General features: G+C 32.1%; 1 protein-coding gene across 5 annotated transcripts in view; it reads right to left on the bottom strand.

The window, feature by feature from the left end:
* Positions 1-25,390, bottom strand: part of LOC143052297 (uncharacterized) — a 30,818-nt gene extending 5,428 nt beyond the window's left edge. Inside the window, exons 1-4 of one of the 5 annotated variants that reach the window (XM_076225310.1) lie at positions 25,169-25,390; positions 18,330-18,398; positions 7,221-7,263; positions 6,533-6,641 (exon numbers count right to left, since the gene is read on the bottom strand). The gene's annotated coding sequence lies outside the window, so the exon portion shown is untranslated. Of the gene's footprint in view, positions 1-2,625; positions 2,837-3,165; positions 3,629-6,532; positions 6,642-7,220; positions 7,264-18,329; positions 18,399-25,168 lie in introns of those variants that run through there. The other 4 variants (XM_076225309.1, XM_076225311.1, XM_076225313.1 and 1 more) reach the window with 4 other exon arrangements.
* Between the last annotated feature and the right edge of the window lie 2,437 nt (positions 25,391-27,827).

Below are 27,827 nucleotides of genomic sequence, written 5' to 3'. Positions count from 1 at the left end.
TTTATTAAAAATATGTCATCATGTTCTTGACGTTGTTTACGTGCAGGTCATTCTTGAGTTAAAAATAAATTGCAGTTGAGCAAACTTTGCAGAGAAAAAAAATTAGGCATGATCTCAGATTACTATGTCATGTTGTCTCGGACATTGTAAAACTGAAAAAAAAAATATTTAAAGATCATTATGCATTTGAACAATTTAGAATGCATTAATGCCTGCAGAAAACAACTAACTAGAATCAACTAGAGCATCATTTTGCGTTGACAATCAACATGATCAAGACGCAAAGGGGAATAACCCGTTAACAAGTAACATCATAAGAACAGCACAAAAAGGGAGGATAAATATTTTCAAAAACCGATTCCTCTATTTTACTTGATTATGTATGTTTGGGCATGTGAGAGAAGATTTAAAGATTTTTTTTAGTTGCAAAGTAAATGGCTAGCTGTGTGTTCTTATTATATATACAGAAAGCAGTGGCGGATCCAAAGGGGGGGAACCCCCCTTTTTTTGGACGATCAATGCATTTGAATAGGAGCATATAGTTGGACCCCCCCCCCCCTTTTACTCTGGGTTGGGACCCCTCCCCCCTTTTAAAATGGCTGGATCCGCCACTGGAAAGCACCACGTGACCTCAGCTTTGTCTCATTGAATGAATATAACAAACAAAAGTTATCATTTACCTACAACATGTACAATGTAGGCTTAAATAGGGGTTGATAAGCATTATCCTGCTTTAAATCCATAATTACTGGGGAAAATATGTCCTAAAATATCCCACAAACCGAAAATACTTATTTGCAATAAAAAATATTTAGAACAAAAAATGTTAAAGAAGATTTGTTATTTCTAAAACAAGCTTTCAAAACTTTTTAAATGTACAAAATGCCTTTGTACTTAGTAGACACAACAGGTACAAATCGTTATCAGGTTTCTTTAAAATGTTTATTCTTTTAAATGATGATATCAGGTTATTTTACAGAAATTTAGTTTTAACTTGAAATTAATGAGTTAAATGACAACCGTAAAGCAGTCTGGATTGTGTTTTAAAACGAATTAACCTCACAAGATCGGAGAATTTACAACGTACAAGCCGTAGGGTGCATCTATTGTGTGTCTCATCAATTTCATTTTATCGTTTCAAACTTGAACGAGATGCAAAAGTTATGTAACGGGAAAGAAATTTAATTGCAAATCGACACCGGTTACGCAGAAGACATGTACAACATATCACGGAACAATTTATTAAACACTTATAAATCTAATTTTATCCACGGAAAATCGATTTTTCGATGAAAAGGACATTTTATATCTTGAAGCTGAATATATTTTCACAAACCAGACAACCAGGGAAAGTAGTAAAATGCATGCATATTTTATAGAATATTGATAAAAGTAAAGAATTTTATTGTATTAAGAATGTATTAGTGATAATAAAATGTAATGGACAATGATTGATAGTCGAGTTTATGAGGGTCAATCAAGGAAGTCCTGAATTTATACATTTTACATATAGATCTGAGTTTTATTATCAGGGGCGGGTCCAGCCATTTTAAAAAGGGGGGTTCCCAACCCAGAGTAAAAGGGTTGGGGGGGGGGGGGGTTCCAGCTATATACTCCCATTCAAATGCATTGATCGGCCAAAAAAAAGGGGGGTTCCAACCCCCGGAATCCCCCCCCCCCCCTCTGGATCCGCGCCTGAATATCTTTATGGCATTTTCCTCTATTCTTTATTTGTCTGTGCACTGTTGTATATGTTTATATAATAAAGGACCCAATTATTCTCCATTCTTTATTTCTTGGCGCTCTATTCTCTATTCTGTAAACCCGCTCCAAGACCCATAGAAATGTGCATGCTATAAACAAGATAAGGGATAAGCAAGGAAAAAGACAATGTTTGGAGCCTTATTTTAAAGAGTTTTCAAAACATCAAAAGCCAAGTAACTGCAACTTGAATATGTATAATTCAAAATGATTTTGAAATCAAATTAATGTGGTTGGTTTTTTTTTTTTCAATTTAAAACGCATGTTAAAAAGTTAGATAAAATATACACTGTCATGACCGTGAACATTTTATATGTAAATGTACAAATAGTGGAACAATTTGGAACAGATGCATGTTATACAGAGAAATGTCTCGTTGCGGAAAAAATACTTATTTTAGCAATTTTAAAGAAAATTAGCATAACAAGTTATGGTAATAATGATCACGAGCATATTATTTCAAAACTAGTGCTGTGTAATGATCATACTATATTATTATTTGTAGAAAACGTTGTCTCCCAAGTATTGCTGATCCAAAACGAAGTGTCTGGACTGTTTTCACGAACGCCTATGAACAATTTAATGATTAAAACGGTCTCAAAAATTGTAATTTGTTTATGGTCTTTACAACTAAGAATCTCTGAAGTAATTGTGGTCAGTTTTCAAGTCTTAGTTTAAACATTGTTAAATAAGATGGAGAAAAAAGAAAAAGAAATGAACAAAAATTTTCAGATGAAGAGTATATTCTAATACATGTAATATAGTTCGATAAAATGTCAGAAGCGGAATAAGTTAACAAATGGTTATTGTACAAAATAAACAAATATTTAACAAAGAACGAAAATAATAGAGTACAAAATATACCTGTTATGAAAATTAAATGGCATTCAAAATCCAAATAAATCCGAAACTGTGGTGTAACACACACGTGTTAATAATAAACATTGAATATCACTTCGCATGAACAAAATCTAAGCACAAAATGTATCACCAATTCCAGTATTGTTCAAGAAACACATATTTTTACTTAGCAATGGCGGACAACGTCATCTAAAGAATGTTATGTCGTCTGCCTTTTACAAGACAAAGATAAAATTCATTCATTCCTACGATGTACCTGTGAGTTTCACCTGTATAATTTAAATTTACCTTGAAGAGATTTTTGTAATAGTTTTGTCACTGGTTTTAATTCTAAACACGTTAAAATCCTGACAGGTAAAATTTTCAAATATTTAAGGCCCTTTAATTAGTATGATCTGAAACAAATGGTTTGAATAAACTTTATTTTAAACATGTCGCTGATGCAATAAAAACAATTATTTGACGGTGACATTATGTTATCTGAAAAAAAGTGACAATTTCGATAAATGTACATGTTTTTAGTTTTTGTAAACGAATTCTTACCTCTTAATTATATTTTAAACTCCAAAATACTAGTTGAATTTCGTAATATATAAGTACATAAGTACATCCATACACTCTATAATTGTCATACCAATTCAATATTAAACGAACACTATAATGTCTATATCCCCACAAAAACTTAACGTTCTTTCATTCCAAAATTTCTAAGTGCTTTAAAAATCCTTCAGATCTAGCATTTTATCCGTTTGACTCGGTCAGTGTTCTAATTTGACTGGAAGGTATATGTCTTAAAATACTATACGTTCTTTCATTTCAAATCTGGAATTTCCTTTTCATTTGTTTTATTCACAAGTAACAGCTTTTTAAATTAATGCTTTAAAAATCCATCGCACCTAGCATTATAAACGTTTGACTCGGTCAGTTTTCTGAATACCTAGTCGCCATCGTGTTTATGTACAAACTGACAATGGTCTGAATATGATGGACAAGGACCCTCGCTGTGTTTACACTTAACGTTGGGGCTGGAGATGTATCCAATTTCTATACATTGTCCATCTGTGCCATGAGGCATGGTGTAAATTATGGACATATCGATCCAACATATTAAAACACTATTTATAGTTTACTATATATAAAGTGAAAAGTTTCAAAGTAATGTGATGATTAAAAATATCTCCTTTTTACAAACATGAATTTTCAATAAATTTATACATCTATTATCTCTTTTTAATGATTGTATCCAAGGTTTCTAACGCATTTGTTTATACATCATAACATTAATGCATCTAATATCTGCTCCATTTCATCTTAAAGTTTATTTTGTTTATTTGTTTGAGAGAAAACCATACCGAAAAATACCAGCGTCATCTTCAACGCGCGTTTTTTACTTTTATCAATCCGGTTTTTTTTTGTTTTTTTTACAGAATGCCATATTTTTTCTTTGTTCTTTGAATGTGTTTATGGTGATAATGTTTATGAAGCAGGCCTGTTAATCATATTACGGTGAATAGAGAAATCATTATCACTCTATTACAAATAGTTATGTTGTCTTACGGCTCTTTTCACTTATACAGTCTTACAACTAAGCCCGAGAAATCACATCAAAATGATGTTGGGCTTATCATCTGCACCACTTAGAAAAACACCATAATTTCAAATTAAACTGTCACTCCAATTAAAATTTGTTAGATGACAGGAAGCACATGTTATTTTATCCTGATCCACAAGTGGTAATTGTTGCATACTAGTAAATGGATTAAAAGTAAAAATACACGATACTGCCTCCCCCTTTTTTGAGAGGTTTTATATAAAAATGACCCTCCTTTTTATAACATACTATATAAAAATGCAATTACGTTTGATAACTATATATTGATTTGGGGTATGTATGATCTTCATTTCATATAAGAATATGCTATTCAGAATCTTAAAATTATAATATACTAAATTAAACTAATATATGAATTAATATGTTCACCTTCAGAATAAGTTCCAAATGTCCCCCCCCTTTTTTTCATGGGAAAAATTTGGTTCATTATTTAGGGAATCACTGATGACTAGAGTGGCCCCCTATTAGGTCAGTCGGAGCCCCCCCCCCCCCCCCCCCCCCCATTTTACAAAAAGTTCTGGATCTGCTCCTGACTATAGGTGCTGAATGTTATGTTACATGTATATTAAAATTGATACATTTTTTAGGCCAGAATGGCACACCCCTACCATAAAAATATTGAGGTATCATTTAGTATCAATGGGATCTATAAATATATCCCCTAGATGAGAAAAGACCTAATTGTTCTTCTTATATTCTTTTTTTTTCCTTCTTAACATCTTTTGACAATCTATCAATACATGCAATAAGAGGGTGTGGCTGAGCTCTCATAGTATTTTAGTAACAACAAATTAATGTATATGTAATGAACTTAATTAAGCTGTTTAAATTTACTGAAATTTACCATATTAAAGATTCAAAGCTTAAATATAACATATAAAACTATGAAAAATAATACATTATTCAAAACTCGTGCTTCTTCTTTTTAATATCTGATGAGGTAATGTGTAGATGTAAAACTAAATCAGAATATTTACTTTTTACTTTGTAATTTCTTTACTTGAGGGTTTATCAAAAATTTACACTCAGTTTTTGTTTTAAACATCTGTTTTATGTAATATCATCTGTCCCTAATCAGTAGTGGATGACATATTTATACCTCTACTTAACCATTTTATAATTGAGAGAAGATATGAAATTTTCACTCTGAAGGGCTTAGTTGGAAGACTGTATAGTTAGCGTTACACATCCCGTTTGGTCAAAAATGTACAGTTTAACTTTCAGTTTGATTTTTTTTCTAAAACGTATAGAGCAGGTAGAGGGCTGTAACGTAATTTGCATTACTGCCCTCCTCAAATATTTTTAGTACAAGCAAACATAAATTATGATGTGTATTCTTTTTCTAGATGTGTCATTTTGTGTCTCTTTTCAATTGCTTTTCAGTTCAACAGAATATAAAGTAAATTATTGAAATGTCTGGACAAAAAGAATGTTGTGCAATCATTTGTTTTAAATAAAATAACATCCATACTGTAAATAAAAAGGAGACACATCGAGAGAGTCCCCCTTATCTCCTTAATTCTACTATATTTTTCACTTTTATATATTTAAAAAATAATCCTCCTCCTTCAAAAATAAATCCATCGCAACTGAAAATCGTAATAGACTTATGTGGAGACTTGAAGATAGTGAAGCGAAAGTACAAGACGAGACGAAAAATAAAAATTACATATGAAATCATGAAGCCATCAAACTACAGATGTCTTTCTTCTCTAACGTTTATTCCACTTGTCACATGCTTGAAGGCTAAAACTAACCACAAAAACTTTAAGACAAAATATCTTCGGTTTTTAGTTGGATCAATGACTTAATTTGTAGATATATTACCAAATTATGTAGATGAACACCTTGAGGTTATAAACTGCCTGTCAAATATTAATAAAAATGATATATTGTTTTCATTAAAACTGAATTAAACTGTTCCCACTGAAGGTTCACGTCAATTTTACAATTGTTTTATTTATTTTTGACTTCCCTTTCAAATTGTTTAATGTTGAATTGTTCCGACACTGAGCGGTACAAACAAAAAGTAATGACTTACATCTGATAATAAAACGTTCTTCACCATCGTATAAATTTTCTTTTATTTGAGTTTGAAATTTTCCAACTGTTGGATACCAAAGATGAATATATTCATAAATAAAGGAAGATGTAGTGTATCATTCAATGAGACAGCATCCCAACGACACAGTAAACAAAAAGACATGATGAATTTTAAGAAAAGTGGGATGATACCGTTTTGAGTGTATTTTTATACTAAGATTATTGTTATTTTTAATCTTAAAATGATTTAATTACCATGAAGGGGGATAATATGGATGCTGGGGTCAGTGGCGGATCTAGATCCTTTGTAGGGGGCCTCTGACTGCCTAAGATGGGGCCGCTCTGGTCATGCTTCATTGACTCCCTATAAAAAAATTTGCAGAAAAGTGGGGAAGGGCCGGGCTTTTATTTCATATATTTGCCTAAAATTCTCCATTTCATATAGTTTTGATCTGTATTATTATCTTTTCTTGATATTTTAGAATCCCAATTTTCTCTAGCCCCTATGCGTTATGTCCATTATTCTCGATAATGTAAACCCCACCCACTACATCATGCAGACATTTTGAAACATAGGCTCTGAGAATAGAACCATTAGGACGTTTTATTGTCTGAGACTCGTTTGCTCCTAACATTTTTGCAAAAATCACCTTCCCATAATAGAGGGCCCTCATGGGGTTTTTGATTATGTGATTACTTGGCCGTTTTTTTAATGATTATTTGATTATTAAGCCAAATATTTCATGATTATTTGATTACCTAGGACTGTATTTTTAGTTTATGATTATTTGATTACTAAAGATAAGCAAATATTTAATGATTATGTGATTATATTGGCAAAAAAATGGTGATTATGTGATTACTAGGACCCCCCCCCCCATGAGGGGCCTCATAATAATATACGTTTAAGCTGTAATCTATCTTATTTACAAACTAAACTTACTAAATGATGTTGATAGTTTTTTTCTTTTGTCTGCCATATATATCTAAAAATAAACAAATTGAAAACATTATTTATATCCATAACATATTGATCGAGCGATTATCTATTTCTGTTTGTCTTCGTCTTAGTGGTCTACTTTTTATATCATACTCCCCAAAGACTTTAATTTCCTAAACAATAAACCTACGATGAAAGTTTCATTGACCTCAGACGAAATAAATTGGGATAGACATTATTTTTTAAATTTGCTCTATAAATAGATCATCATTATATTTGCTCTTTTTTCTCCTCCTGGAGCCATACATTCCGACATTTTAAATTCCTACTTGGTGTATAATAGTGTAACATTTGTAACGCCCCATTTTCAGCCTAATATTTGTTTAACATGTAAATTACAATTTTCGATTTATTCTACCCTACAGCTCTAACACTGACAGTATGAATAAATTTGCATAATTTGTTTTAATTTCAATAAGACATGACAGCTCATTTGCATATTATATTGACAGTGTCTTCCAATGTGTTTAGAGACTGTCAGACTAGGATCAATTAATGATAAGGAGTTATAGCTGTAGTGGGAATAGGGAATTATTTTGGACTAAGACGGGGGAAATTCCTCTGTGATTTGACAATTAAATGTTCAGTCAATTTCACTAAAGACAGACGTTCGTGGCTAATATTCGTCAATATATTGACACCATTTCTCAAAATGTATTGAGTTTGCCAGAAAAAAGTCGTTCTTGGTTATTTCGTCAATATATTGACACCATTTCTCACAATATATTGAGTATGCCATAACACAGAATTTACATTAATTTAATTAGACTATATATAAGGGCGTAAACATTTGACATCTTTTATTTAAATCTATCACAAAGTTTGGAAAGGGAAAAGGGCTTTTCGAATAACCAATCTTGATGGAGGTCAGCATTGCATTGTAACAGGGTTTGTAGTGTCGTCGTGTTTGCCTTCCCAACATGCATTGTTCATTCCTGGTAGGAATAAAGAAGATAAGTATACTATACGTTTTAAAATTTATATAGTACGTATTTATACTAAAACCTCCCCCTTTTTGATATCCCAGTCAGTATGATAACCAAAGTTTACATAGAAATAATAGATACTAAGAAATAAGTTAAGAACATGTCACGTGCATGGAATTTGTAGCTTTTGGGTAATCAGCTGTAAAATGATATATTTTGAAGTCACAAGCATCTATACTCTTTACCTTGCCCGAAGCCACTGTCCTTCTGAACTGAACTATGAAAATGTGCTTTTAAGTAAATAAATGGATATTTTTAACTGTATATACGATCAAACGAAATTTAATCATAAAAAAGCGACATCAAATTTCATTTTTTACTTGATAGATGTTATCTTATTTATATTTTTTATTACATTAGGAAAAATAAATTATCATTTTAGATCTTCGTAAAGGTCCGGATGATGATGATGTGCTTCACTAAGAAATATGTATTGCGGACGTTATGATTGTGTCGCCCCTTTTAAAAATTTTAATGTTGGTGCAAAAAGGCTATGTGAATATTGTTTGCAATTCACGCTTGTCTATTTGTAAACCTCTAAATCTACAACCTCTAAACCTACTTGTTGGATCAAACCTGTACTAGTATTCATTTAGCTCTTAAAAAACAGGAAACAAAACCTATAAATCTATGCACACTTTTTGCGAAATGTTTCAGTCCCACTTCTGGTACACCAACATATTATCCGAATCATTCAGTCCCTCCCCTTAACCGATCGCTCCTACTTGCGACTGAATTATTCGAGTTAGCAAACATAACGGTATACATGTAGATGATGAAATATGGTTGAGACGAACCCATAAGTGAACACAACAAGGGTCCAGTTTATGATATAGTCCTTGATCAATATAATACTTCCATGGTCAAATCAATTGCCAAATATGTTTCGGAGACAAATGAGGGGTAGAATATCAAAAAGTGTCTATTATACAAATTGAACTATGTTTATAGGTACCTACAGTTATTTATGTCTTTACAAGCAATCACATGACTGAGTTTTATAAATGCATCTTCTTCGTCTCAACAATCGAGCAGGTGCTCGTGCAGAGATAGTTTATTGGTCATTACAAAGTGTTTATCATCATAATATTAACCCCTACCTCGCTATTACTCCGCAGGTTGCGAGTTATAATATTTGATTGGCTATCAGGAGGGCGATAAGATATGTCTTAACCTTTGAATATCAAGATGTTGAACATGCCACCTTAGGGGGTCGGCAATAAATAATACAATATAGATTATGTATATATTAATGTCTTTTGTAAAATGACAAGTTAATCAGTGATGGGTCTTGATATATGATGGACAGCTCGATATTAAGGTAATTATTGTCCGAACTGATATATGATGGACAGCTCGATATTAAGGTAATTATTGTCCGAACTGAGGTCAGAAAAGTATGTCTTATTGAATTTCAAATATAGAATTATGTATTTCTTGTCGGAGTTTAATTGTCCCCTGCTAGTATTTGTTTGTGTGTTGCATGATATATCGTTGGCCCCAGTAAGGCGAAATAACATTCTAATTCTATAGGAAAAGACCGGGTCGAACCACGTATTATCTGATAGATGTAACGGAAGATACATTTAATCAACTTTTTTTCCAAACTGACATAAAGCAAATATTCAAAATCCAAATAGGGTTTGTATTATCGAAAGTCGAAAAATCTGCGGTTATAACTTAGTAATACTTCAATACATATGTTACACGGATCTTTCAGACTCCATTAAATGACCTATCTCATTTTCAAACTTTTAAATAACCACAACTAAATCTTTAATTAAGTCTGCTAGGAACAATAAACGCTCTCCGATAGGTTTATATGTATTCGGAAACATTCTTTTTATTTTCATTCTCTCTTTATCCAAGTTGACCACTTTTGTGTCCAAAATAATTGCTTTCCTTTGTTATACTTTAATTATATCCTATAAAAACTATCTGTATCGAACAAACTTCCTCTGAAAGCTATTAACTTCTGGTATTAATTTTTATGAACGTATTTGACCATAGGCTAACTTGGAATTTCTAATTCCCTTCGATTATCTCTACGCCATTATTCAAAATGTCGGTCATAAATCACCGCCCGACAGAGATATTGATACGATTTCCGTGGAAACAATTACCATTCAACGCCATTTCGCCAGTAATAACTTTTTAGCAAATGTTCGTAAACTTTGTTGGATAGACATTCACAGTTTAGGTGCGAAATTTCAATTACCACATTTCAGCTTATTTTTCGATGATCAGTCCCAAGGCTTTCCGAACTCAATAGCGATATAACCAATGACACAAAAGACGGATTACCTTTCATGTGTGAAAATAGATAAATAGGTCCTTAGCAGTTCAAATTTACATAAAATCAATTACAGTTAGTAAATAACTTTTATAATTGAAATATTTGTGCTTATTGAAAACATCACTAGTTATTTTTCTCAAATTTGAACACTCATATCATATTAAATATTGCAAAATCTTTTGATTCTTTGAAATCAGAACTGTTTATTTAAAACACAACTTCAATGAAACGTATGTGGCGGCCATTATATACTTGCCTTAAATTGACAGCCGTAAGATTACAAAGCAAAATAAAACTTGCAGCAATCAACTTAAATTCTGAATTTACGAGTTATATATATTATTAAGTTTTTATGCGTTGATTGCATGTCAGAAAGTTTCTAAAGTTTGACAACTGACAATCATTGAAATGAAAACTTATTGTCGGCGTTAAAGAATAAATAATTGAAGACACTTTCATTTAAAATTGCTCGTCATTCATTGAGCCAGGACTCCAATGTGAATATAAGTCAAATATATCGTTTACGTGGCTTTCTGGGTTTACCTTTAAGCACAGTCACACAGTCACATTTTATTCCGTTTTAAAATGCTACGTTTCAATTACGTTTTGAAAAAAAAATAACAGTTATTTTGAAAACTAGGTTTGTGCTAGCCTACGTTTTTATCACGTTTTGCAACGTATTAGTACGTGTAGACCCACGTGTCGAGCACACATTGATACGACTCGATACGTAGTAAGAACGTTTTGTTACGTTCAGCTAGGCTTTGATAGAATGAAATTCAAAACAGTGTGGCTGTGGCCATTGATTGACACATTAAATTCATCCATTGACTGGGACAATTTACGTGAACGTTTGTCTGTAACGACCACTGTTCACGACGTACCTAGGATAGACATTTGAACTGTGGGGTCACCAAAGGATTCTTAACGCCTTTAATTATAAAATAATTCGAAAAATTAATTAGGAATAACCTTTATGTTTTGATTTATATAATTGATATAAATCAAAACATCGTGTTATTTCTGATTAATTTTTCGAATTACTTTATTAAGGTGTTGAGAACCTTCGGTGACCCCATAGTTTAAGTGTTTTTTAAAAAGTACATAGTGAGCAGTGGTCGTTACATACAAACGTTCACCTAAATTGTCCCAGTCAATGGATGAATTTAATGTGTCAATCAATGGCCACAGCCACACTGTTTTGAATTTCATTCTATGTATGTACTAGGTTTCTACTTCGTTTCAATTTTCGCTACGTTTGTTGTTTAATTTGAAAAAACATACGGACAGGTCCCGTTTTGAGCAAAGGATCATTACGTTTCGATACGCTTCGTTACGTATATTCCCGTTTTGCAAGGCTTTCAAAACGTAGTAAAACGTAGCTCATGAAACGTGACAGTGTGACTGGGGCTTTACCGTGAATGTCTTCCCAAAAATTGAACAGACAATTAAAAATTGATAAAAGCTCATTAACCAACCAGACTAAATTGCTTCGATATAGCTGCTTTTCTACTTAAGTTTATGGCTCATATTAACTAAAGTTAAATTTTATACGTTTCTTAACAGCAGTCCTTTGCAGGATACGTGTGTCATAGAGATCATGATTTGATTCATGCAAGAGATTTCTTTCCACTTCATTGAAACGTTTTAATTTGACATTAACGGTAACACCGTATAACAATTATCGCTAATTAGATTCTATGTGATGTCGTGCTGAGGAAGGATGCAAAGATATTCTATCTTCCGATCGTGCTATATGAAGATCTTCAGTTGCATAATTTCTCGTCATTGAAATGACAGTTCTCCATGGAAATGTCTGTATAGAAGCAGATGGCTCGTTCTGTTATAGAAATCATACCAGAATTAGCTGGGGAATCTGTTTTTGGAATTAGCATTTTTATACGATTTTATTACAAGTCACATTTTGACGTTTCGAGGTTGGTAACAAAGACGGCAACCTGTCAAAATGTCACTTTAAATTGGCTTAATTACGAAAATCAACCAGAAAACTTTGCCTTAAGTGCAAATACAAAAAGTTGTGGAAAAAAGGCTGCGAATTTGAATCAGTGCTGAATAATTCTCACTAAGCAAATTAATTTTCAGGGTCAAATGGTATGAAGCAGGTTGGGAAAAGTAATCAGGTTAAAGGAATTTGTATCAGCCATTCACTTAAAGTAAATTGAAAATCTGAATATCACGTTTCAATGGATGATTGGAAACTGCGAAAACTAAATGCATTAAAAGCATATTGCTTGTACCGTGTAAATTACAAGCACCAGGAAATTGAAAATTTATCATTCCTTCACTAATTGGAGTCTAAAAATAAATTACAAATTAAATTCGTTTACAGTTATTATATGAAAAAGTACATACAACCATGGAGAGCTATAGGCAATATAGTACTTCGATGATATAACCCATACGTAATATTTTACTTTTACTGTTATAGTAATATCAGTTTTATATAGTATAAATTGTTTTCATTTAAAAAAATAAAAAAAATTAGCCCGTTGGACAGTGGCCTAAGCCCTTTTCCCCATCTATGAGCTATTTTATTTATTTTGTTTAAAAATTGATTGTTATTGCCTTCACGCCCAGTGGCAATGAGAAAAAAATGTCTATATTACAAATTTTATAGCTATTCACATGAAGACACAAAAGGAGAAAATACAATACAAAAACAAAAACTACTTGATATTGGACATTTATATTAAATATTTAAACGTTTTTGACTGGTTTTCGATTTAATAACATTACAAAACTCAAAAATGTCCATACTACACAAAGTTGAAACTAATGATATAACTTTGTAAATCCTATTCTGACTTCTCTCATTTTATAACCACATGTTACAATGGTCATCCCTACTTTTGACAAAGAAACTAGTTTAATGTTATTAATCATACATTTTTATGATGATGAAGTTTTATGACACACTGAAAATATATTTATTACCTTCATTCACGACTCATCTTTTTATAATTAAAATATTATAATATTAGTCAATGTTATTTCCTACAATTCCTTCCGCAATATGAATATAAGTTTTGTGGTAAATATAGATATAGAGTATATCAGATATCTTGTCATTTGGAAGGAAAATGAAAATAAGGTTACGTCATTGGTTGTATTTCAATTGTTTATAACGTTTTTAACCAATCACAACATAGAGTGAACGCTTTTGAAAATATTACCCAGAATGCATTAGATTCTGATACGGCGAATTAATCTACTAAAACATGGTGCAGACAATTGACGTCCATCGAAGGATTGGGGGTGAGGATGGGATTTACAGAATAGAGAACGAAGGGCAATACGTGTAGAACAAAGCACAAATAAATAACGATTTGAAAGATAAGAAAAAATTCATCCAATTACAATAAATATCAATGAGGTACTATGTTATAAAGAATGAATAATGAGGAACAGAACTAAACTTAGAGAATAATGTTCTAAATAAATATAGAATAAACAGGGGCGGATTTTAAAAGGGGGATTCCTAACCCATATGATAAAAAGGGGGTTACAACCACATGTACCTATTCAAATGCATGTATCGTCCAAAAAAAGGGAGTTCCAACTCCCGAATCCCCCTTTTGGACCCGCCATTGATAAGAAATGAAGGGTTCCAATCAAAAGCCGCACGCATCAGTCTAAAACAAAACTTTACAAACGGTTTTCCCGTGTAGATGAGTTCTAATACATCTACTATTCTCAGTTAAAGTCGATATGACCCGAGCACTCAGCACGATCTTTACAAATCGAGTGCACTACAGAAAACCACTTTTCAGATAATTCTGGTTCAATGAATTTACCGGGTACAAAAGTGAAATCTATTACGGAATAGAAATGAAAAATATCCAGCTGCGAATCACGGTGTAGTTCATTACTGTTTTGTATATAAAAGCTATTGAAACCAAGCTCGATGTTTCATACGTCAATAACTTCACCTTGTTTGAGACCTTTCCAACCGTTATATGAAGTAACTATGTTTTATTTAGATCACTAATCCCAAAATTGTTAATTTTAATCCCAAATGAGTTCTTTATATTTAGAAAGCAAGATTCATCCATTACTGAATAATCTGATTAAATTCAATATGAACTGTTATACAGGGTTTGGAATTGATATGAATTGTGAAGAAATTCTTCCCATTCTTTAAATATTTAGAAACTGGTCAATGTTTCACACTCATCGCCTTAGTCAATAGTAGTAATTGGAAATTTGCAGATTTTGTGATGCATTGTGGGTACACTTAAACTGGTCAATGTTTCCACTCTCATCGCCTAAGTCAGTATCAGTAATTGAAAATTGGCAAATATGGTGATACATTGTGGGTACACTGAAACTGGTCAATGGTTCCACACTCATCGCCTTTAGTTAGTACTAGTAAATTTGGAAAATTGGAAATTTGAAGGAATGGTGATGCATTGTGGGTAAATTGATTTTGAGTCCTTTTTCATGTAATTATCTCCGAGGATGCTGTTATACCAAAAATGTCAAGAACGAACGCAAAGTTTGTTGTACAATCTATTAAAAAGGTTTATTTTTGTATCTTCTTTCCCAACTTAGACTCAGACATACAATCAGCGACAGAACTTCTAAAAAAATCTTTTAGATCATGCCAGTATATTTAAAAATAACGAATCTTCTTCCTATTTTCGAGCACCCGTCTTATTCCATAACAAGATTGGGGAAAAGGGGGGATAACTTGATTTTATTATTATCGGATCATAAATGTAATGACTGTTATACATGTATATGAAAGGGTTGCATACCTTTTGTGTATATCTGGGAACAGTATAACTAATCAATACATATGTTCCTGTGTACATATATATATACAAACGAAATTAATGCTATTTCATTAAGGTTATCAATAACTGGATAAGTTCAGAAAATCTCCCATTAGAATAATATAAATATTTAGTAATCACTTCTGATTTGGTTATGTCGTTTTATTGACAGAAACCATTCTGTAAAGCCTGGATACGAACTCTCGTAAACATATTCATCCCACGAGATTTACATGCCAAAACAATGTTTTATGTTTCGCATCATAATAAGTCAATTTCAGCAATTTGACACCATTTTGTTTTGCCAAAAGAAAGCAGGCGCGTAATTATGCAGTCTCTTAAGATTCATTAATTAAAGCTATGCTAATGACCAGACTGTCTTCGTTAAAAGGGGGTAGACGGGTAATTTGTATTAATGAATAATGGAACAAGAAAGTGTCCCAAGTAAACGGATGCTCCATCCACACTATCATTTTCTATGTTCAGTTGAACGTCAAAATGGGATAAAATCTCTAATTTGGCATTAAAATTAGAAAGATCATATCATAGGGAACATGTTTACTAACTACAGTTTCAAGTTGATTGGACTTCAACTTATCAAATACTACCTCGACCAAAAACGTTAACCTGAAGCGGGACGAACGGACGGACGGACGGACGGACGGACGGACGGACGGACGAATGAACGGACGAACGGACGCACAGACCAGAACACATAATGCCTATAAATGGGGCATACAAATAGATATACATTTGTAATAACCATATATTAGGCTATGGTTATAGTATCTATGAGGGAATTAATTACTTACTATTTCCATGCATGTAGTCTTACATGATATTGAGGAGTAATTAGGGGGTGCACTTCATTTAGGGAAGAGGGTCGGAAAATAATCTCGTCTTATATCTAAATAGAAATAAGAAGATGTGGTATGAGTGCCATTTTTTAAAAGAAACCAGTATAGGTCAAAGTACGGTCTTCACTGACACGGAACCTTGGTTCACACCGAAGAACAAGTTATAAAGGACTAAGAAAATGACTAGTGTAAAACCATTCAAACATCCACAGCTGTGAGCTATATACAGATGAAGCGTTGTTGTAGTCAAACGGTTTTGTAAGAGCTTAGGAATGACGTTAAAGTAGTCTGCTTTGCGAATTCCCTTTAAAAAAATGGTTGGTTATAAAGGAAAATACTAAAGCTAAGCTTGAGCGAGGCCCGTCTTGTGCAGTTAGTATCCCCTTCCCCTTATGAAAACTACTGCATCAGCCGCTGTTTCTGATACAAAACAGTTCAATAAAGATATATATCTAGATGATTCAAACTGTTTTATTTAGCCTGGAATTTGCAAACGATAAAAAAACTGAAGCCATCAAATAAAACAATCCTTGTATGTTAAATCTGTTGTTTATACTGTAATAATATTCTACTTTACTTATAAAGTCAAAAGATGAAAAGTGGAAAATAACATTTAAATTCCTATTCAAAATAAAATCATAAAAAAATCTTACTTTGTAACGAAACTTTATATATACAAAAATCCAACTTTAAATTACTTTTTTCTGCGTAAAGTTCACGCATGGTGTACGATCACATTAAATTAATGGTGGCTTACGAAAGTAAAAAGGAAATTGTAGTAATAAAAGTTGTACAACACAACCACAAATGACAGGGTCCTGTCACATAGAAGACGGATCTATTTCTTCTCGTAATGGCTCACATTTACCGCCATTTAAAACATGGTGGAACTTTTACTTATTATTTACATGAATATTTTTAATCTTCAGATTATCAGAGATTTGTTTCTTAATAGGATTTCAAATTATGAAACCCGCAATGACAGACCTCACACCATGCATTTCTTATTATAAATTACATTTAAAAAAAAATTATGTCTTGCAACAAGATAGTTTTTTGGATAACTTGAAAAAACGATCAATGTAAAATTTAATCTAGTCTTAGTCTTCATCTGATAAATCTGAGTACACGTATTTGATTTTTTTCCCTTTGATTTGACGGAAATAGTACATTGTAATATAAAAAAGAAGATATGGTGTGATTGCCCATGAGACAACTATCCAATAAAGACCAAAATGACACAGACATTAACAACTATAGGTCACGTACGGCTTTCAACAATGAGCAAAGCCCATACCGCATAGTGAGCTATAAAAGGCACCGATAAGACAATGTAAAACAATTCAAACGAGAAAACTAACGGCCTTATTTATGTAAAAAAAATGAACGAAAAACAAATATGTTGCACATAAACAAACGACAACCATTGAATTACAGGCTCCTGACTTGGGACAGGCACATACATAAATAATGTGGTGGGGTTAAACATGTTAGCGGGATCCCAACCCTCCCCTTAACCTCGGACAGTGGTATAACAGTACAACATAAGAACGAACTATAAAAATCAGTTGAAAAAGACTTAACTCATCAGATGGACAAAAATACAAGTGGACGTGGCCCGGTAATTATACATCCCGACACAAAAAGACACAATGAACAGATCTGAGAGTACTCGCAGTTATCGGACAGCTAGTTCAAAGCCACTAACAACTAATAAAAAAATCATGCAACTAAGACTAAAGACTAACACTATTTTTATATATATATATACGTGTTGTACCGCTGTATTTTTCTTACTCCTCAGAAATTTCTGCATTTAAAAAAACAAAGTCATTGCTGTGGCTTGGTTTGTTGAATTGCAGTTTTTTTTAATTGTGCAGGGGCGAGGTGGGTAAGGCTGAGTTCTAACAAATTGTAGATTTTCTTACTACATTCCTCCCTTTTCCGGTAAAACCCGCTTTTGGAAGTTCTTGATAATTTGCGTATGTGTTTATTTTGTAATATGTACCCGGCATATTACTAAATTAATTGTGTTGAAAATATTCACAATGGTTTGCCTCTGTTCTCCGTTCTCGTTTTTGTCCAGTGATAAAATTTCAAAAAATAAGTAAACTTACCACAAGAAAACAGCCCTATTCCTTTCCGAATATATGTAGATATTAGAACTACAACACCTCAATTTCACACTGCAATGGAAAAGAGAGACGAGTTAATTATAAATAACATAAACCAATATTCGTCATCTGAACATGGCTTCTTCTCCACGACACTGAATGGATATTAAAAAAAAGAAAGCTTAAGAACGTTCGTCTTAGTAAATCAATACTTTAACACTCTGTCAGAAGGAAGCAGAAATGTCATCTGTTACTGTTGAATGCCGAACCAATTAAAGACGTTCGGATTATCATTCCTATGCAAAAAAATCAGAGCAGCTTCTTGAAGATATTGATATTCCTTGTACAATAATTTGGTTAGATCAAATTGTGAGTAGATATTCGAATTTATACCTGCACTCTCATTGTGTACTGCGTGCTTTCAACCATTGCACTGACTTTGCGGTATATGCTATAACGGTCCATTTCAATTATGTTTTTGTGTACACATCTAATGATTTTAATGATTATATTTTAGAAATGTTAATTATATATTGTTAAAGAGTATTGGAAAACGTAAAAAGGAGAGGGGAAAACCATAAGTCACAGAAAACAACAACAAAAAAAAAACAGGCAAGACACAGCCCACGGACAAGGCCATTCACCTAAAACTATATTGCCTCTTTTTGACATTAGAATATGTTCTAAGTGACGTCAGTATGCATTTATGAGTCTACTATCACTTATACACAGTACTACATCTGTTTTGTATGAGACTAGTGTGCTTTTAGTTTTTTAATGAACAAAATTTGCAAAATTTGAAGAAAAATAAGCATTGACCTGAAAATCAAAGTCACAAAGCAGAAGCTGTGTTCTCCAATTTTCTTCAACGAAATACGGTAATTTAAAGAATAAAAGTGTTGGGTTACCTTTTTCTTTCCACGTACATAAAACAAACTTGAGGTTTCTAAAATATTCAAATTATACGATCCTCTTACTACCAAGTTGTACTGAGATTAACTAACAGAAAAGAGATAGTTTGTCAGTGTTAATCTATTTTACAGGTTGTGTAAATACTATGTGGTTAAACTATAGAATAAAGAGATGTTTTCACCATCCAAACGTCAGCAACTATACTTGATTTGACAGAACAAACTAACATAACCCATAGAATAACATGGTACATTTGGAAAGTGTCCATAATTAAAACAATAACAGGGAACATTTCAAACTCGTAACTGATTAAAAATGACACGGGGGAACATTTCACGACTCGAATTTTTTTTAAAAAATCGCAGGAGACACTGTTAAACTCAGACATGATACAACCACAGGGAACGTATAAAGATTTGACTATGATTGAATTACAAACTGAAAAGAAAGGAAGATTTCTTCAATTGGTCATTCAAAACTGATGTCAAAGAGAACTCCAAAAATCATTATAAAAACCAAAACGAAAATAACTTTTTAAACTCCAAAGTGGTATGTGATTTTGAGGCGTAATATGAGGAGCATACTTGACTACATACATATCTATTCTTTCTGAACATTTGGTTGACATGTGCGAACCGAGTCAAAGGTAAAGTTGTGTAGTGCTAAATATGAGCTTCCAAAGTTATTCACGTGACGAGCAAAACTCCACATTTGCAATTCAAGGCGTTTTGATTCTTGCAGATGTTTTTAATTAGATAACATCAAAGACAGAAAACAGCCTAAATTTCTTTACTCAACTAGTCCTCGTGTAGTATAAATAAAGATATACAGACGATGGCCTACCTTAAAAGGTCTCGCCGTCAAAGTACAGAAATTTGTCCTTATATCAGATTTAAAACGTATGTATACCTTGTCAGGCGATCCAAGGTTGTAACTAATGTATGGCTCTATTGTTCGAGGATGTATCTAAGAGATTGATATCAGGGGGTATTTTCAATAGGAAAAGTTTAAATAAGACTTGAGCTGACACTTATGATGAATAGTAACGTATTGAGTTACATCGACAACAAAAAGTCTCGGATTTTAATGAAATTTATACACATGTTGTCTGTTAACAGTAGTATTTACATGTTAGGGTACGCCGAGGTCAATCGTGGATCCGTAAAGATACATGCAAATTTACTTAATACATGGAGAATATGATCCAAATCAGTCATCATTATGACTTCGGTATTAAATTGCCATTGTCGGTTTTATATGTGCGAATAAATGGAGATTTGGTACAATCATCAATTAGACAGGGACGTTGCGGCACAAAAATTAACCAAAGACATCTTAGAGTCAACAAAATGTTTTATACAAGGGTCGAGTGTCTTTTCAAGTTCTAGCGTCCAGAAAGTTTGATAGGAACAGTGACTATCAAAGACTCTAATTCGAAAACCACTTAAAAACACCATTGCTGCCAAATAAAATAGAATGCGGTAGAGGTGACAGAAGAACATATTTGGTCTCCGGTCACCGTCACATTTTGATGTATTAATTCATTGATCGTAGGCTATTTGTTTCGCACGAAATTGAGTCCTCGACACTTATGTTATAAATAAAGCAAATCACTAATTGTTTTATTATCATTCAAAGCAAATTGTAAATTGTTCAAATATTTACCCGAAAGTCTGAAAACAACGAAACTACGAAAATATCTGGAAGCATTTGTTGTTTGTACTGGACTTAAAAGATTTAGTCGGGTATTTATATTCTGTTCAAAAAGTACGTAATTAAATGATTTAATCCAAGGAAAAAGTAAAAGCCATTATACATAAAAATACAACTAATCGCTATTTATAAAAGTATTTAAGATCTGATAAGAACTTCTTGTATATATGATATAATCTTTCAGAAAAGTGGCTTCATTTCTTTGTCGTAGGTTCTGTGTCGCACAAAGATTAACGTAAATCGGCTTACATGAACTAGTTCTGGTAAGCCGATCATGTTATCAAAAGGTTCATCTAAGATTGTTGTATCTAATCCTGCATGAACTATTTTGTATATTTGTCAAGCGCCATCTATAGGGTTTCTTCTGGAAATAATTTCCATTTTATTTTTGTTTTGCACTGTATAGATGTATCTTTGTATGTTTCGAATCATTCGACATGTATTGTCCCCCCCCCCCTTTTTTTCCCCTGTAAAAGGTACAAAATTTAGTGTATAATTACTAGTTGGTGGATAACAAAAATAAAAAATACATAAATTGGCATTTCATGGTATGAAAGTTTCAAGGATCTCAGGAGGCTAGAAGATTTACAAGCAGGCAATAATCTACTAAATAATTTGTCGGTTTGCTTGGTTGTCAGTGACAAAAATTTCACACATATTCTGAATAATAAATATCTACACGTGTCCTGTCATTTTTTCCTATGTCAAGTGTATCCCACTTTAAAAAAAAAAGATTTTGTTTTCTCAATGCAACCCTATAAGTGTTATCATTTTCAACTAAAGAAAGTGTTTAACCTAAATCTTTATACTTCTAATGAAGACAATGCAAAAAGCTGGCAATGTCTCCATGAAACATTTCTGATGTTATAAATTTTGAAAGCAAACTGTTAAAATAATTCGGCCACGTATAAATAAATGTACAATCAATGTTGTTTTTGCTAATAGTCCTCCAAATATTTAAAATATAAACTTTGATAAATTGGCATGGTCTATATGGACATAAATATTAAACTTTTGTCAAAATAAAATTATCTTCGTTTTATCTGTGGGCGAAATGTGATTGATTTTTTTGTTTAAATACAATAGGAAAGGACATAAAACGTGCTTTAAATTTAAAATGAAAATATTCAATATTTGGCGAGAAGATTATTTATATTTAATAGCAGATGGGAAAAAGTGAATGTTTAATGTAACATGGTATAAAACTTTAAATTTCTATTATTATTTGCAAATTTTAAATTATAAATTTCGTTCGGTCTTTTCAAATCTCGATAAAGGTTAAAAAATTTAATCAAGGAAATAATTACTTATTTTTTTTTAAAGATAGTTATGCATATTGCTTTTACTGTTAAAATATGAAGCAGTTTGAGTAATTTAATTGATGCAATTTTCTAAGAAAGATCGATGATTTATTCATTCCTTTTTATTCATCAATGTATGTTTAAAATTTCATCATCAATATGAATATAAAAGACAGCAACCCAACGACTAAAGTACTAAGATACATTCAGACATTAACAGCCTACCTATAAATTGATTAAATCCATTTTCAGTAAATAAAGAATTTTAATCCAGTTCCTAATTATCCAAATCTTCGTCTACGTTTTAAAACTGCACTTAAGTTACAAATCTTTGATGAAATAACTGTCAGTTATAAATAAATGTTATCTCCGGTGTTCTACACAAATATGTACAACATTACCATAAAAATAGTTCCCTTATTATTCATCCTATAGTACTTTTGTTAACCCACCTGTAATTAACATACCTGTCTTCACCTGTATAGGTAATTAAGTCTATTATTTAACTAATACTCCACAACAACAAAGAGATTATTGACATAATAGACTTATTAGTAAAAAGGCAATTAACATAATGAAATAGACAAGTTTTTAAAAAGGTGACAAATTCTCGACATCGTATCTGACAGTTCTATAAGTCACATGTCAGTGTTTTGTGTGGGAAAGTATTACTATAGGTTTGTTTATTTATGTAGTACTAAATATTTATTTTATTAAATGACAAATGATCAAATATAGTATTGTACGATTTATGTATTTATGTGTATAATTTCAATAACTTTAATTGTTTGAATATATTTAGATATTTTCGCAGACGAATGACACTTCAACTTACTTAGGTATGATTTAGTTTGGAAAATGGGAGGGGGGGTCGAAAAAATATTTTGTAGGTGGACATGCCTAAATTTCTACCATTCAAAATGATACAGAATTAAAAAATGTTATGAGTTTTAAGGAATAAATTACTTGCTATAAAGACTTGTCGAAGACATTGTTTTTGTCAGTTTATGAAAGAAGAGACTAATACTGCAATGCATTATATGTTTCTGATGAAAGTGAGCAATTTTATGTGGAAAAAAAATTGAGACTGTGAGTTATGAACATTTTTTCATATATTATAAAATGTTTAAGTCATATCAAAGTTATATTAACAATTGTGATGACGAAAAAAATCCAATTCTTACACTTGAGTAAGGTTGGGATCCTAACTTATATAACAGACACACCTGCAAAAATATATAAACGAATATTTAAAATTCGTTGAAAAGAAATGTGAAATAAAATTAATTAATTTCATAATTAAATTGAATTTTGAAAACGTGTCATGTTTCAACTTACAATGAACCTAAAGTAACTTATTGTAATATTTCAATTTCTTGTGGGCTGTGGGATATTAAAACATCACCAGGATGACAAGCACGTGTAAAACATAGAACTATTTCTGTGATGTTCAAATGAAATGACATGATCTGTATTCGTATGTAATTTATATGTAATTTATGTTTCTCTGTTCTTTGATCATTTAAGGAGAAATTATATTTTACAATGTAGCAATGAAGACTATATATGGCCGTAGGCGATACATGAAAAAAAATCATTGCTTAACGTCCAGTGGCGAATATTCCAAATTCCATGCATAAATAGAAGACAATCGTGTAAATGAAATACTATTTAAATAAGATTTCAAATATTTAATTCAAATCAGTTTGCTTTTTTTAACATTCCAATTTTTAATGTCTCTGTTTCAATTTTAAAATTTGCGTTTTTATATACAATTTACCACAAATACTACATATTGCTAATACACAAGACAGCTACATTAGGAGAAATAATTTGTATTATACTATACAGTGTAAGTATTTGGGTCTTCAGATCTATTTTAACTCTTTGTAAAGGAATAGCCACGACATTAATTTTCTTGTTATAATGTTGAGTTTAATAGATATGTGTTTTCCCGCATCGTTCAAATTTCTGAAATTTTGATTTTGTAGAAATGGACTCCAAATTTCTGATATATTCTTAATAAAATATCAAATCTACTTTAATGATAAAAGTTTTATATTTCACTTTTTCAATTAAAATAAAATAGCGTTTTAAATACCACTTTATTGGAGTCTTAATAGGTCTATTCATGATCTGAATTGTAGAAGAATTAGTACTACATGTATTTCTCCATACAGCGACAATCTCTTTAGTTTAAACATATTTATTTATAGTGGATTGGGAAACAAGTTTTGCAACTTATATTAATCCCTTTCCACTTTGCGGGTGCGAGTGCTGCCTCGTAGCGGCATTAGGCTGCTCTTTTTCGAAATCTACAAGGGTGTCTTTAACGTGCAAGAGATATGTCTCTCTCTTAACACGGGTCAGCCATTTATCGTCCCCTTCCGACGGACTATCATCGTTTCCTCGAGACCATACTCGCAAATGGTGTCAAGGGAGAATCTTTGGGTTTTTTTTTTCTCTCAATAAAGTAATGTTTGCATTAAGACATTCTTAAAAAAATCATATTTAATAGTTTTTTGGGGGGTTCGTGTTGTTTATTCTTTAGTTTTCTATGTTGTGTCATGTGTGCTGTTTTTTTGTTTGTCTTTTTCATTTTTAGCCATGGCGTTGTCAGTTTGTTTTAGATTTATGAGTTTGACTGTCCCTTTGGTATCTTTCGTCCCTCTTTTAGATAATTATAAGAGAGGCAAAATATACCAGAGTCTGCTTATACATTAAGAAAATATTCAACTATCTAAAAAGTTAAAAAACCAAAATACTTAATTCCGAGGTAAATTCAAAAAGGAAGTCCCTAATCCATTGGCAAAATCAAATGATATAAAACACATCGAACGAATGGACAACAAACTGCCGATCACCAAAAATAAACTTAATTGAATGTTCGAAAAATAAACCATAAAAAAAACTTACGTTATATATCATTCATTCCACAACAGAGAAAATATCCAAAATATTGTAAGTCACTAACACTGAGTCAATATCTAAACTTTTTTGTTGACGAAATGGATTATAATTTTATAGTTTCCATAATCTGCATTCATAACAAATTACAACAAAAATATCCAACGAAAATACTCCGCCTTTTAAACCACGGAACGAAACAAACAATATAATACTGCCAAGTCAGGTGTTATTTCACCTGTAAAACGAAAATGACAATTTTTACCTGTAACAAAATCTAAATAGGTCTTCATTTATTGTTATAACGGCTTTAAGTTATCTCCCCTGTTTTGTGTACTATTTACTCTATCGCCTTCGAAAGAACTAAAACTATTATGCGGCTTTGAACTGTCCAATCAAATCAACGTATTATGAGATAACATTGTTCCGAATGCTAATCCGCGGTAAATATTGGATACGGTCTGAAGACACTGACACGAACTTTTGTCATAAATAATTCCTAACTATTGTGCGAAAAAAATGAATATTTCTCTTTTTAAAAATAAATCTTTTGAAAAATGCTTTTCAAAGGGACATGACTTAAATTTATCAGCGGGATATATTACTCAATAAACAGAATTATAATGAACTTCCAAATGATCAAAGATCGTAATTTGCATACGTTTAACTGTAATATGTTTTCCTATATTGTAACTTTCAAAATAGTCTATTAAAATTTTCAACAAAGATCAATATCTGCTACTAATGTGAAAATAGATATGAGTGTTGATACTTGGTGACGAGAAAATGAGACTTTATTATAACCATTACTTAAATATTACCATAGGTAAAAAGTGAAGTTAAGAGTGTAATTTTGGTGGATTTTTAATTTAATTGAACTTTTAATGAATAGAAAGTGGACCAAACTACCCCGATTTAGTACAAAGATAGTTTTATAGGATTAAGTATGCGTTTATAGATCTGATGTCTGTTATTAGTTACCATGTAGTCTATAGTTAGTTCAAATACAACTGTGCTTATATTTCTGATATATTCAAGGATTTGTATACTATATAACTTCTTGATATACTATAGCTAATTTTATTTTATGGTCTAGTTTTTTCTCAGGACATTTACTCACTTTATCTAAGCAATTACTTTCGTGACTTTTTATTCTCATCAACAAGAACTATATTCACGGATTCATTTTTTTCCAATGGAAAATTCACACTCATAGCCTCAATTTTGGTGTTATTATGAAATGAATGGCAAACGAGGTTAAAACGAGGCTGATGTAACGTTTAAGGGGTGGAATTGGAAAGCAGCAAGGGTTAGCAACGGAACGAACTTTTTACTGAGTTTTGGCTGACAAACTTTCGAACAGTATACTAGTACACGGAATCATCTTTCTTTCAAATATGTGTTGTGGACGACATATTAGACAAAGTTGAAATGATTTATCGGTTAAAATAATCTTCGTTCGTGAGATCGTTACACACGCCGTCGTCATAATTCGACTGATTTATGACCACTTAACATTCAAGTGGCAAATACAACACGCACATTTAGGGGAAAAAAAGTTGCTTTTATACTATACCCATTTTGAACGTCTTTTTTAATCAAGGTCGCCATTAGACGATTATTGTGGCATCCTAGCCGACCACATTTCAGGCTCTGAGCCGACCAGATATAGCCCTTGTCATTAGTTCGTTTTTTTTCGTGTGTTTCGAAGAGAAGCAAATCAACCACTTAGGTGTATTTAGTTTAAACCAAATGTGAAGGGAATATACGAACGGGAGAAAAGTGGGACAATTTCACTCTCCAAAACAAGGATGAATGTCTTGAGCAAGGCAACACATTAAGACATATGCATTGTATACCTAAGGTGATGTACAGACCATTACGCCTTTTATGTCCAGTGGCAAATATTTCATGCATGATCACGTCGATCTCCGGTAATAGATTAGTTTCTCATTCTAATTGTCCTGCTTTTGATGGGTTTGTTAAGTGTTTGTAAGACACACATGATCCAATAATTGCATAAAATATTCGCAACTGGTCACCAAGAACATATCAATCTATGGTTCCCACGAATGTTATTTTAAAAGCCTTATAATGGGCCAAATATATCTTTAAATATTATCGGAGTAATACTGCGACTTTTATTCTTTTGAATAACGAAGCTAGAATCTATTCGAAGAAACATTGTCGGACAATAGTTCACAAAGATCAACGATAAAAGCTAGCAGCTTCCCGAAAGACACAGCGTCGGACAGTAGTTCACAAAGGTCAATGATAAAAGCTAGAAGCCATCCGAAGACACAGTGTCGAACAGTACTTCACAAGGACCAACGATAAAAGCTAGAAGTCATCCGAAGACACAGTGTCGGACAGTAGTTCACAACGACCAATGATAAAAGCTAGAAGTCATCCGAAGACACAGTGTCGGACAATAATACAAGGATCAACGATAATGAAAACCTAATACCAGAGACGACACAATTAAGACTTCCATATATACCATCTGTGTCAACATTTACTTTCCGTTATCTAGTTTTTACTTTGTTAATCCTCTCTGTATACATTCTATATTTGCCTACTTTGTCTCTATCTCCACACAGGATTAATCTTGTCTAGTAACACTTTTATTTACTCTTCATTATAATGTACGATTGGTAAATTGAATCAC

The sequence above is a fragment of the Mytilus galloprovincialis genome, chromosome 11, assembly GCF_965363235.1.
Source record: "Mytilus galloprovincialis chromosome 11, xbMytGall1.hap1.1, whole genome shotgun sequence".
Taxonomy (NCBI): Eukaryota; Metazoa; Mollusca; class Bivalvia; order Mytilida; family Mytilidae; genus Mytilus; species Mytilus galloprovincialis.
Note: the sequence above shows the minus strand (reverse complement) of the source record. Positions and strands in the feature narration are given on the sequence as shown.